Genomic DNA, 12,929 nt, shown 5'->3' with positions numbered 1-12,929 from the left:
TCTATTGTCAGTAGAGTACTACAAACTGTGCATGTCTTCTTCAGATTGGGTGCATTAAACTTAATATTTCATGTGGTAAATTTTTTTTTTCATACTTTTGGGTGTCTTGCACGGATTAATTTGATTTCCACTATTTCTTATGGGGAAAATTAATTCACCTTCCGATAATTTTGTCAAACGATGAGCTCTCAGGAATGGATTAATATCGTATACCGGGGGTCCATTGTATTTCGATAGTACACCTACCATCCGACTTACGACCTGCTCGACATACGACCACTCGACTTACAACCATGTTTTTTATGCCAAATTTCTGGGAAATGAACAACTGTTTGTGTTGTATAGTGTGTTCATCCTACACCTTACAGTATAAAATACAGTACTAACAGCATGAAAAGAAAAGTAAAAAATGAAATACCAAAATAAAACAATAAAATAAAATCATTACAAAAGTGTGATGTTGATATTCAGTAGTAGGGTTCGACTTACGTCCATCTTGACTTACGACCGGTTGGTCGGAACCAAGCTTGGTTCTAAGTCGAATGGTACCTGTATTTCTCACAATTTTTACCACAGGGTTGGCACTAGAAGTTTTCTTTGGGCCCATGGTGGGTTATTCAGCAGTTACAAGCACTAAAAACAATGGAATGATACAAAATGTATCGAATGTATGCGTGGAACCGTCCACCCTGGCTTGTAAACAATGGCACACTAGCTGAAGGCTGGGAAGCTGAGGCGCTCAGGCTGGACGGACAGACGGACACATTCGGGACGAATGTCCTTACCCGAGTTTTTCATCACTGGTCGAGCCAATATTTTTATGCAAAAACGCATTGTTACCTGGTTTTATCGTTAGCCGATGCCATCATTAGTTGAGGGTCCACTGCATGTATTATTGCCCTACTAATCTTACCCGAAATGCTCTGCATACAAAGGGGCTTTTGACATGTACACCCAACTATTATATTCCTCTGTACAACCCATGTAATTTGTCAAAACAAACATCTTTATCTTCATCATAACATGATTGGAGCAAAGAAAGCCACTATCATGCCAAGGCATTTCAGGCAGACAACCTAATACAGTGGACCCCCACCTTATGATGGCATTGCATTACGCTAAATTCACCATACATTTCAACGCAAAAATTTTGCCTCGCCTCACGCGATTCGTCCGGGACGCGTCCCACGTGTGGCCTCAGTGCCAGTGTTTACAAGCCAGCCAGTGCGGTCACATCCACGCATACATTTGGTACATTTAATTTTATCCCAGTGTTTTTTGTGCTTGTAACTGCAAAGTAAGTCACCATGCACCCCAAGAAAGCTTCTAGTGCCAACCCTGTGGTAAAAAGGGTGAGAATTAGTATGGAAATTAAGAAAGATTTTGAAGGGTTTGGGGCTAACCCTGAGAAGCCTATGCCAGTTGTGGAATCCATTGTGCCTACTTCAAAGATTAAGGAAATGTGTGCAAAGTAGGTTGAACTGCAAACCTTTATGGATGAAGAGCACCCTAACACAGCTATTGCAAGCCGTGCTGGTGACTATTACAATGACAATGTTGTGGCCCATTTTAGGTAAATCTTAAAGGAATGGGAGGTACAGAGTTCTATGGACAGATTTGTTGTGCGACAGAGGTCCAGCAACTCTCAAGCTTGTCCTAGTGGCATTAAAAGAAGAAGGGAAGTAACCCCGGAAAAGGACTTGATACCTCAAGTCCTAATGGAAGGGGATTCCCCTTCTAAACAATAACTTCCTAACTCTCCCCTCCTCCCATCCCATCAATCATCACCAGATCTTCAATAAAGGTAAGTGTCATGTACTCTATTCTCAGTAGAGTATTAATTGTGCATGTCTTCTTAAGTTTGTACATATTAAAATTAATATTTCATGTGGTAAAAATTTTTTTTTTCAGACTTTTGGGTGTCTTGCCCAGATTAATTTGATTTCCATTATTTCTTATGGGGAAAATTAATTCGCCTTATGATAATTTCGGCTCATGATGAGCTCTCAGGAACGGATTAATACTGTAAGGCGGGGGTCCACTGTACTTACAGACTGCTAAAGTCTAGACAGGTGAAGAGTGGTAGTGGTTACCAATGTTTTCCTGATCATGGTGCCAACTACTGGCAGCCTTCTAAATTTCCCCTTACTGTTATTACATATTATTATTATTATTATTATTCTACAGTGGACCCCTGACATTCGATATTAATCCGTTCCTGAGAGCTCATCAAACGTCAAAAATATCGAAAGTCGAATAAATTTTCCCCATAAGAAATAATAAAAATCAAATTAATCCGTGCAAGACGCCCAAAAGTATGAAAAAAAAAATTTTACCACATGAAATATTAAGTTTAATGCAATAGAATAATTACAATAACAATAGATTAATAACAACAGAATAATTGACACTTACCTTTAATGAAGATCTGGTGATGATTGATGGGATGGGAGGAGGGGAGAGTGTGGATGGTGTTAGTGTTTAGAAGGTAAATCCCCTTTCATTAGGACTTGAACTGGCAGCCTCACCGTGCCTTACCACAGTATGTATGCCACTACAATTCTTAAATCTTTCAAACCAAACTTTGCTGGCCTTAAATTCACTCACATCACCACTAGTTGCAGGCAATTTCTTTACCAAATCATCATGCACTCCGACATTATCTCTTTCTTCATTTCAATAGTCATTAGCACCCTTTTTCTCGAAGGGTTGGCACTAGAAACTTTCTTGGGGCCCATGGTTACTTATTTTGCAGAAACAAGCACCAAAAACAGTGATAATATGGATAATATGGAATGTACCGAATGTATCCTTAAATGCGCGCACACTGGCTGGCTTGTAAGCACTGGCACACACGGGGCAGTTCAGGCCACACGTGGACACGTCTCGTACGAATCGTATTGAATGTTGGGTTTTCCATCGAATGTCGAGGCGAAATTTTTGTGTTAAAATGCATCGAATGTCGGATTTATCGAATGTCGGGGGTCCACTGTACTGTATTATTATTATTATTATTGCTACATATGCGGTGAAGGGCTCTTGATATAGGGAACTGGATCTGTGTTCCAGTTCCCTAAAGTAAGCCTGAATACCTTCCATCCCCTCCCTGACACAAGCGCTTCCCCATTATTATAATAATACACCTATCATCTGACTTACGACCTGCTCAACATACGACCACTCAATTTATGACCATGTTTTTTATGCCAAATTTCTGGGAAATAAATAACTGTTTGTGTTGTATAGTGTGTTTATCCTAAACCTTACGATATAAAATACAGTACTATCAGCATAAAAAGTAAAGTAAAAAATGAAATACAAAAAAAAAAAAAAAAAAAAAAACAATAAAATAAAATCATTACAAAAGTGTGATGTTGATATTCAGTAGTAAGGTTCGAGTTGCGTCCATTTTGACTTACGACTGGTTGGTCGGAACCAAGCTTGGTCATAAGTCGGATGGTACCTGTAATATAACACAGTGGACCCTCGCCTAACGATGGCATCGCATAACGCTAAATCCGCCTAGCGATACATTTTAACACAAAAATTTTGCCTCGGTTAGCGCTAAAAAACTCGCTCAACGCGATTCGTCCGAGACGCGTCCACATGCGGCCTGGGCCAGCCTCACTTGTTCCGTGGGTGGCAGTGTTTACAAGCCAGCCTCCACGGTCACATCCAAGCATACAATCGGAACATTTCGTATTATCACAGCGTTTTTAGTGATTGCACCTGCAAAATAAGTGACCATGGGCCCCAAGAAAGCTTCTAGTGCCAACCCTACAGGAATAAGGGTGAGATACACAAATAACCCGCACATAAAAGAGAGAAGCTTACGACGACGTTTCGGTCGCTGCCTTTTTGTTATTTATAAGGGTGAGAATTACTATGGATATGAAGAAAGAGATCATTGCTAAGTATGAAAGTGGAGTGCGTGTCTCCGAGCTGGCCAGGTTGTACAAAAAACCCTAATCAACCATCGCTACTATTGTGCCCAAGAAAACGGCAATCAAGGAAGCTGTTCTTGCCAAAGGTGCAACTTTGTTTTCGAAACAGAGATCGCAAGTGATAGAAGATGTTGAGAGACTGTTATTGGTGTGGATAAACGAAAAACAGATAGCAGGAGATAGCATCTCTCAAGCGATCATATGTGAAAAGGTTAGGAAGTTGCATGAGGATTTAATTAGAAAAATGCCTGCAACTAGTGGTGATGTGAGTGAATTTAAGGCCAGCAAAGGTTGGCTTGAGAGATTTAAGAAGAGTAGTGGCATACATAGTGTGATAAGGCACGGTGAGGCTTCGAGTTCGGACCAAAAAGCGGCTGAAAAAAATGTGAAGGAATTCAAGGAGTACATAGACAGTGAAGGACTGAAACCTGAACAAGTGTTTAATTGTGACGAAACAGGCCTGTTTTGGAAGAAAATGCCAAGCAGGACCTAAATTACTGAGGAGGAAAAGGCACTCCCAGGACATAAGCCTATGAAAGACAGGCTTACTCTCTTGATGCGTGCCAATGCTAGTGGTGATTGCAAAGTGAAGCCTTTATTGGTGTATCACTCTGAAACTCCCAGAGCGTTCAGGCAAAAGAATATCCTCAAGGCTAATTTGTGTGTGCTGTGGAGGGCAAACAGTAAGGCATGGGTCACTAGGGACTTTTTCTATGACTGGTTACACCATGCATTTGCCCCCACTGTGAAAAATTACCTAATTGAAAATAAATTTGACCTTAAGTGCCTCCTGGTATTAGACAATGCTCCTGGTCATCCTTCAGACGTGGCAGAGCAACTTTCTGCAGACATGAGCTTCATTAAGATCAAGTTTTGCCTCCTAATACCACTCCTCTCCTGCAGCCCATGGACCAGCAGGTCATTGCAAACTTCAAAAGACTGTACACAAAAGCTCAGTTTGAAAGGTGCTTTGTAGTGGCCTCAGAAACTCAATTGACTCTAAGAGAGTTTTGGAGAGATCACTTTAATATCCTCAATTGTGTAAACCTTATAGGTAAGGCTTGGGAGGGAGTGACTAAGAGGACCTTGAACTCTGCTTGGAAGAAACTGTGGCCAAAATGTGTAGACCAAAGGGATTTTGAAGGATTTGAGGCTAACCCTGAGAAGCATATGCCAGTTGAGGAATCAATTGTGGCATTGGGGAAGTCCTTCGGGTTGGAGGTTAGTGGGGAGGATGTGGAAGAGTTGGTGGAGGAGGACAATGAAGAACTAACCACTGATGAGCTGCTAGATCATCTTCAACAGCAAGAGGCCACACCTGAGGAAACTGCTTCAGAGGAGGGGAGAGAGAAATTGAAGAAGTTGCCTACTTCAAAGATTAAAGAAATATGTGCAAAGTGCCTTGAAGTGCAAACCTTTATGGATGAAAATCACCCTCACACAGCTATTGCAAGCCGTGCTGGTGTCTATTACACTGACAATGTTGTGAAACGCTTTAGGAAAGTCATAAAGGAACAAGAGGTACAGGCCTCTATGGACAGATATGTTGTGCGACAGAAGTCCAGTGACTCTGAAGCTGGTCCTAGTGGCATTAAAAGAAGAAGGGAAGTAACCCGGGAAAAGGACTTGCTACCTCAAGTCGTAATGGAAGGGGATTCCCCTTCTAAACACTAAGACCATCCACACTCTCCCCTCCTCCCATCCCATCAATCATCACCAGATCTTCAATAAAGGTAAGTGTCATGTAACTGTGCATGTCGTCTTCAGTTTGTGTGTATTAAAATTAATATTTCATGTGGTAAAAAATTTTTTTTTTCATAATTTTGGGTGTCTTGCACGGATTAATTTGATTTCCATTATTTCTTATGGGGAAAATTAATTCACCTAACGATAATTTTGCCTAACATTGAGCTCTCAGGAATGGATTAATAGTGTTAGGCGAGGGTCCACTGTATAATAATAAAATAATACATATAATAATAATGCACTATAATAATTATAATAATAGACGGCTTTGAAAGGCCATCACTAAATGGCAGTGAATACCACAACAATGGGGAAGCGGCTATGGCCGCTTCTACTTGTCACATAATGACATATTTTATTCATTCTAGAGTACAGTGGACCCCCGCCTTATGATATTAATCCATTCATGAGAGCTCATCGTATGCCGAAATTATCGTAAGGTGAATTATTTTTGCCCATAAGAAATAATCAAAATCAAATTAATCCATTGGTGACAATCCAAAGTATGAAAAAAAATTTTTTTTTACCACATGAAATATTAATTTTAATACACACAAACTGACACTTACCCTTATTGAAGATCTGGTGATGATTGATGGGATGGGAGAAGGGGAGAGTGTGGAAGTTGTTAATGTTCAGAAGGGGAATCCCCTTCCATTAGGACTTTAGGTAGCAAGTCCTTTTCCAGGGTTACTTCCCTTCTTCTTTTAATGCCACTAGGACCAGCTTGAGAGTCACTGGACCTCTGTTGCACATAGAGCTCTGTACCTCTCATTCCTTTATGATTTGTCTAAAGTGGTTCACAACATTGTCATTGTAATAGTCACCAGCACGGCTTGCAATAGCTGTGTTAGGGTGATTATCATCAAAAAAGGTTTGCACTTTAAGCCACATTCCACACATTTCCTTAATCTTTGAAGTAGGCAACTTCTTCAATTTCTCTCTCCTCTCCTCTGAAGCAGTTTCCTTAGGTGTGGCCTCTTGCTGTTGAAGATGATCTAGCAGCTCATAAGTGGTTAGTTCTTCATTGTCTTCCTCCACCAACTTTTCCACATCCTCCCCAGTAACATCCAACCCCAAGGACTTCCCCAATGCCACAATTGATTCCACAACTGGCATAAGCTTCTCAGGGTTAGCCTCAAACCCTTCAAAATCCCTTTTGTCTACACATTCTGGCCACAGTTTCTTCCAAGCAGAGTTCAAGGTCCTCTTAGTCACTCCCTCCCAAGCCTTACCTATAAGGTTTACACAACTGAGGATACTAAAGCGATCTTTCCAAAACTCTCTTACAGTCAATCGAGTGTCTGTGGTCACTTCAAAGCACTTTTGAAACATAGCTTTTGTGTAAAGTTTTTTGAAGTTTAAAATGACCTGCTGGTCCATGGGCTGCAGGAGAAGAGTGGTATTAGGAGTCAAAAACTTGACCTTAATGAAGTTCATGTCCGCAGAAAGTCACTCTGCCAAGTCTGAAGGATGACCAGGAGCATTCTCTAATACCAGGAGGCACTGGAGGTCCAATTTATTTTCCAGGAGGGGCCAAACACATGATAGAACCAATCACAGAACATGTCCCTAGTATGTTTGTATCATAAATTACACTACCTCATATTAATAATAGAGTAAAATATTGATTATCTGTATTTTACCACTCTTCACCTGTCTAGATTTAAATAGTCTATAAGTATTAGGTTAAGTCTGCCCAAAATGCCTTGGCATGATCGTGGCTTTCTTTGTACCAATCAAATTATGAAATGTAAACACACAATGTAACCTTAGCAAAGAAATAAAATTTTTATTTTGTTTTTTATTTGATTTTTGATTTTGAGAATAGGTCTGTGTGGCAAGTGTAGGCTATATTAAAAAAAAAAATCCTGCAGCACGCAGTGCATTAGAAAAAAAACTGCGACCATGCTTTCGGTGTAAAACAGCGAATTTGCGGTGTATTTACGTATGGTTTTTATGTTTGCATTCTCGTTTTTTGGTCTCATTTGATAGAATGGAAGATATATTACAGAAATCAATATAATTTTAATTGGTTTCACGACACAAAGTGCCTTTAAATTGAGCTCAAAGTAGCAGAAATCTTCGATTTTTGCCAACATTCAAAAGTAAACAAAACCATCCAATCTTTCCAATACATGTCCAACTGGGTAGTCTAATACACAGTCATGAATGGGTTACCATTACTTGTAGAATTATTACAATAATGCAGTAGTCTGCATAACAGTAAATCTTTTTTTTTTTTTTTTTGTGGGAATAAAAATTCAGACTGGAAAGCAAGCATAATATAAGAGAGGCCTGGAGATGTGACTAATGAACAGACAAAATATGATTTTAGTGCCAGGAATGTCTGCACTGTTTATTCTAGACCCTATTTTGAAATTGGCATCTCTTGAAATTAGTGCAAAATTGGCCAAATTACCAATTTCTGACCACTTTATTGGGTAGTGAACAGTATTTAGATAAGGCTAAAAAGGTTTTTGTGGCATTTATGGATTTGGAAAAGGCGTATGGCAGGGTGGATAGGGGGCCAATGTGGCAGATGTTGTAAGTGTATGGTGTAGGAGGTAGGTTACTGAAAGCAGTGAAGAGTTTTTACGAGGATAGTGAGGCTCAAGTTAGAGTATGTAGGAAAGAGGGAGATTATTTCCCAGTAAAAGTAGGCCTTAGACAAGGATGTGTGATGTCACCGTGGTTGTTTAATATATTTATAGATGGGGTTGTAAGAGAAGTAAATGCGAGGGTCTTGGCAAGAGGCGTGGAGTTAAAAGATAAAGAATCACACATAAAGTGGGAGTTGTCACAGTTGCTCTTTGCTGATGACACTGTGCTGCAAGGGGCTAGTAACCCCTTCTCCTGTATGTATTACTGGGTGTAAAAGGAGAAACTTTCGTTTTTCCTTTTGGGCCACCCCGCCTCAGTGGGATATGGCTGGTGTGTTGAAAGAAAGAAAGAATTGTACTTATGTGTACCTGTGCCCAAATAAACTTACTTAGTCCTTGATTATGTTCAAGTAACTACATTTGCTTGGTATATACTGCTTGAAGGGCAGGCATCCTTCATTCTGTTAAATGGAATAAGCTCATTCTCATGCTGACAAATCCACTCCATCAATACATGATCGAGATCTTCATATTTCTCTCTATGCAATATTTCATATTTTTCATTACTTCTGCTCATCACTTTCAACAGAACTTCAACAATTTGTATTTTGTTTCTTCAGGTGGTAGACAGGGGTTGTTCTATTGTCAAAGCTCCTCAGTTACATGCTTGACACTTACACTGCTCTCAAGTTTATCCAACAACTTCACTGTCTGTGATATAGATAAACATAAATGCTTCCTCTTTTTCTTTTAACTATTACTTATAAGCCTTTTTGACATTTTCAACAATATTTTCACACAGAAGAACACAAAACACATGGTAATCAGTGTGTAATTGCTAATGACAATAAACTGAATGATCCATTTTTAGCATATCAAGTCAACACTCAAAAAACTTTTGGATTTTGGAATTTCAGATAAAGGATTCTCTACTGTATGTGATGGTAAAGATACAGTAGTAATGAAAGTAGATAGATGGATGGATGGATGCGTTCGTGCACATGCACATGCACTCACTTATATGAAGCTGAAGAGGTCAAGCTTTAGTTCCTAGCCCTACCTCTCAACTTGTCGTTTGTGAGCGAATGTGTACGTGAGTGTGCGTGTGTGTGAGGGGGAAGTTTTGCTGAGTGTTATTTGAAATGTGCCACAGTGTTAAAACTATGTTTTGTTAGAAATAGGTTTTTAAAAATTTTTCTTTTGTTAGAAATACAACATATTGGACATGGGATGTTTTTTCATCTTGCACATAGATGATCCGAGAATCTTTGTCAAATGTTTTCTTCTCCACCATAGGAAAAAATCTAGCAAACAAAATACCAAGCACAAACACCAGTCCATCAGACTACCTCATAGGTACTTACCCAAATACGCTATTCCTAGCTCCAACCAACCCCACTGAAGTTACGCTCATCACAAACACCCTTAAAAACAAGGCAGGAGACATAAACAACTTGCCTGCTTTTATGTACAAAAAAGCTTCTCAAGTATTATCACCCATTATTGCAATGCTCTTTAACATATCCATTGAATCATCTACTTTCCCAACAATCCTCAAAATAGAGAGGGTCACTCTGATCCATAAAGGTGACCAAGCTGACTTGAATAACTATAGACCAATATCTAACTTACCACTGCTCTCTAAAATCTTTGAAAAATTAATTCATAGACGGATCTATTCTTACCTCGTTTCACACAACATATTAAACCCTTGTCAGTTTGGATTCAGGAATAATAAAAGCACAAATGATGCTATCATACACATGCTAGAACTAATATATACCGCACTTGAAAATAAGGAAGTCCTGCTGGGCATTTTCATTGTTTACGTAAAGCTTTCGATACAGTCGACCATGAACTGCTGTACTCCAAATTAATGCACTATGGTATCAGAGGCCACTCCCTCAACTACCTAAAGTCATACCTTAGTAACAGAACTCAATGTGTATATGCAAATGATGCAAACTCTTCCACCCAACCAATCACAGCAGGAGTTCCACAAGGAAGCGTCCTTGGACCACTCCTCTTTTTCATCTACATCAATGATCTACCGAATGCATCACAGCTACTCAAACCCATATTATTTGCAGATGACATTACATATGTCTTTTCCCACCCAAACACAGTCATACTAGCAAACACAGTCAATGCCGAATTACAGAAAATATCTACCTGGATGATGACTAACCAACCTACCCTGAACACTGATAAAACCTTTTTCATTCAGTTTGGAAACAAAGCTGCAAATGATCCAATTAACATAACGCTAAATGGATCATCAGTCACAAGACTCTCAGAGGGAAAATTCCTAGGTATCCACCTTGACAGTAGCCTTAAGTTCCAGACACACATACAACAAATCACCAAGAAAATCTCCAGGACTGTAGGCATACTATTGAAGATAAGGTACTACATTCCACAATCAGCTCTCTTGGCACTGTGCCATTCACTCATATACCCTTATCTTACATATGGAATTTGTGCATGGGGATCAACAACATCCAATCCCCTAAAACCCCTAATAACCCAGCAAAAGGCAGCAGTAAGAATGATAACAAATTTTCACTCCTGCCAGCATACTCCACCAATTTTCAAAAGTCTGAATCTGCTCACCATTAAGAACATCCATACTTATTCATGTTCCTACTACATACACAGAACAATACACGCAAGCATAAACCCTCCACTCAAACTTCTCCTCACCAACCTAAACAGGACACATGACCACAACACAAGACACAGATCTCTTTTTGATATACCTCGTGTCCATATCACACTGTAAAAATTCTATGCACATAAAGGGCCCTAAAATATGGAATTCATTACCAAAAGATATTAAAGTAACCCAGTCTGAAAATCAATTTAAGACTCTTCTCAAAAGCCACTTAATCACTCTAGACTGCTAAATACTCAGTACACACTTACTCATCTATGTACTCCAACATCATAACTGAAACAATCACTTTGAACCTTTTATCCATTGTTGGCAGGAATATAATTGAATCACTGTTTTCACAAAAAGCATTTTCGAAAATAAATATATCTTTGTATTATACAAATTTTGATATTTATAATTAATATTCTACTGTACAACTATGAAATAATTACTATCCTACTGTACAACTATGATATACTCCTTAGTGTTAAGTAGACTGTAAGCCAATAATGTTAAGTTGGCCCATAATGTCTAGGCATAATAGAGGCTCTCTTTGCATTGCAACCCACTATTGTCAATACAAAATCTCAATGTAATGTTTGCAAAGACATAAAATAAATAAATAAATAAATAAATTGTGGGAGAAGCCAGTTCCATGGTGAGGGTAGAGCATGAAGTGTGGGTGAGTGTTGTGGGAGGTGGCAGGAAGAACACTGGCACCAGATGCAGGTAATGAGACATTCCTTGCAAAGTCAATGTCAGTGCAAGGTTCAGAAATGTGATGCCATCAGAGAGAATACAAGAGAAAATAGTAACAGTCTCATCTTGCATAACAAAATAATAAAGCAGGGGGAGAGGGTTGGGCACCCTTATATATGGGAGGTACAGCAGCCAGAAATTCTTCCTGGTCCATAGTTACTATGGAGGCAACTGGTAGCGCCGTTGTCCCTGAAAACTACTACCTTCAATATGTACAGCCTCTTGTAAGAAGTGTAATACATTACTGAGAACAAACAAGCTGGGAGGGCAGCCTTGCCCCATCATCCCTCACAACACCTAATCTTACATAATCCACCAAAACTTGTCCTATTTCTTCCACTCAGCATCAGGTTAAACACATCAAGCAAAGTTTAACTGCCAGAGACGTACAATAAGTCACAAAATATTTGGAATTAGAGAAAACAGTAAGTGGTCTGTGATGCTGGAAATGTTTTTATTGGTGCATATCTTTGTTGATGAGATAGAGAGGGAGGCTACTAATGAAGCAATTGTCTTTCAGGTAATAATGGCAGAGAGCAAACCACAATGACTATTCAGATGCCTAGTCAATGTCCCATTGGTGGGCCACCTGGCACACTGAAAGATAATCAGATTTCCTTGAGGGTGAGTGACACAATCACAATAACAATACCTTCAGAAGGAACAAGGGTGAAAGTTTGGGCAATGGCATCTTTTCCTATCATCAAGGAATGAAATTTTACAGAGGGAAATATGTCTATTAATGAGGTTGAAAGAATTAAGAGGATTAAGGTACCTTCAGATTTAATTCAAGAAAGCTGAGGAGAAATCTAGATCCTCAAATCATTTCCTTGGAAAACACAAAAAATATTATATAATATATAACATGAGGATAAAAGAGAGTGCAAAAATTATAGGGGGATAAGACTGTTGAGTGTACCTGGTAAAGTGTATGGTAGAGTTATAATTGAAAGAATTAAGAGTAAGACGGAGAATAGGATAGCAGATGAACAAGGAGGCTTTAGGAAAGGTAGGGGGTGTGTGGACCAGGTGTTTACAGTGAAACATATAAGTGAACAGTATTTGGATAAGGCTAAAGAGGTGTTTGTGGCATTTATGGATTTGGAAAAGGCGTATGACAGGGTGGATAGGGGGGCAATGTGGCAGATGTTGCAAGTGTATGGTGTAGGAGGTAGGTTACTGAAAGCAGTGAAGAGTTTTTACGAGGATAGTGAGGCTCAA

At 39.3% G+C, this 12,929-nt stretch overlaps 1 protein-coding gene across 4 annotated transcripts in view; it reads right to left on the bottom strand.

The window, feature by feature from the left end:
* Positions 1-12,929, bottom strand: part of LOC128686671 (unconventional myosin-IXb) — an 857,686-nt gene that overhangs the window by 539,930 nt on the left and 304,827 nt on the right. The gene's annotated exons all lie outside the window — the stretch shown is intronic.

This window comes from Cherax quadricarinatus, chromosome 12, assembly GCF_038502225.1.
Source record: "Cherax quadricarinatus isolate ZL_2023a chromosome 12, ASM3850222v1, whole genome shotgun sequence".
Classification (NCBI taxonomy): Eukaryota; Metazoa; Arthropoda; class Malacostraca; order Decapoda; family Parastacidae; genus Cherax; species Cherax quadricarinatus.
The sequence above is the reverse complement of the archived record's forward strand: the minus strand, read 5'-3'. Positions and strand labels throughout refer to the sequence as shown.